Source organism: Arachis ipaensis, chromosome B08, assembly GCF_000816755.2.
Source record: "Arachis ipaensis cultivar K30076 chromosome B08, Araip1.1, whole genome shotgun sequence".
NCBI classification, from domain to species: Eukaryota; Viridiplantae; Streptophyta; class Magnoliopsida; order Fabales; family Fabaceae; genus Arachis; species Arachis ipaensis.
The window spans coordinates 51803891-51805443 of NC_029792.2; positions in this window are offsets into that span (position 1 = coordinate 51803891).

Below are 1553 nucleotides of genomic sequence, written 5' to 3' on the forward strand. Positions count from 1 at the left end.
CTTGGACGACCCAGTGCACTTGCTGGTTAGTTGTATCGAAGTTGTGACAATTATGAATTAAGATCAAAGCACCAAGCTTTGGAGCCATTACCAGGATTTGTTCGAGCCTGGAGATCACAATTTCGTGCACCAACCATCAAGAAGCTTGATGCCAAGGCATCTTAGGCTAGTTTCACTAGCATTTTTCTGTTAGTTTTAGTTGTTTTATGCATTTTCTTGAGCTTAAAGTAACCAAGAATGGTTAAATGAATAGCAAAGCAATGAACCATCCAAACAGTATGATTTTAATGCAAATTCCATGAGTTTTAGTTATATTACTTGAATGCTATGAATGGAAGAACCTTTTCATTTAGCTAGTTTTTATATCTTTGTAGTTGAATTCAGAGCTATGACTCACTAAACCCCTTTCGTTGGGTTAGGGAGCTCTATTGTAATTCAATGAATCTATAATAGTTTATCTTCTTCTTCAATCTTTTCTCTTGAATTTTGTTAGAAAGCTTCTCGATCTAATTCCATTGGGTAGTTGTCTTGGGAAAGAGACTACTCATACTTGGAATCTTTCGGAGCCTTGGGAAAGGAATGGAGGATTCATGCTAGAGAAGCTTTCTCACAGTGGATTGGATTGGGGTTTGGATGGATATTGTGACATGTAATCCTACCAAATTGTGGTTCATGAAATTGTGTGGTATAATCAGTAATCCTCATTTTCATTGTGTCATCCTTAAGCTAGAACCTCTTTTGGGGCAAGCTCGATAACGAATAACGAAGAACCTAGTTTTTGAACCGTATCGGTTAGGAGTTTTGATTCTAGCTTTTGTAAATAGTCTCAATTTGATGAACCGGACTCGATTTATGAGAGAAGAGAGATAATAGTATAATATTATCATTATATTAGTATTAGAAGATGGTTGAATGATATTATAAAGTTACCTGGGCAGTTTTAGATAAAAACAGGAAATCGGTTTAACCGGGTTCACAGTTTTCTGGTGCAGCTTAGCACAGGAAATATTTGATGACTTTAGCAATGCTAATGCCTCATCATACATGTTCCATTATCATATTAAATATGTTACTAGTGTCATTTATGCTAGTAGCTCAGAAAAGAATTTTTAGAGATGTTTTTACAAGTGTTCCGATACATCTAGTTTTAGTAGTTATACACCTGAGATATTTTAATATTATTTTAATCCACGTCCAAGCCAACCAATCACAACTCACCCTATACCCCCAAGACCCCCAAGGCTGTCTCATTTGATCATTGTGGCCGAAAATCATCAAGAGAAAAAGGAGAGAAAAGTTCTTAGTTCCAAATCTTCAAAGCTTGATTTCTTCTGAACTAAAACTAAAATCAAAACTCCGATTTTACCAAAATAATCCTCTCTTCTTCCTCTACATAACCATATAACATATCAAGTCTGAAAATAAGGTGAGATGGCTGCCTCCCTCCCTCTTCAATTCATTTTTCAAGGAAACATTCTTAAACATGTGTTTTCTTGATTTTCTTCGTTAGTGTTCATACCCTGGGTCGAGCTGTCCGACCCGAGATGTTTTAC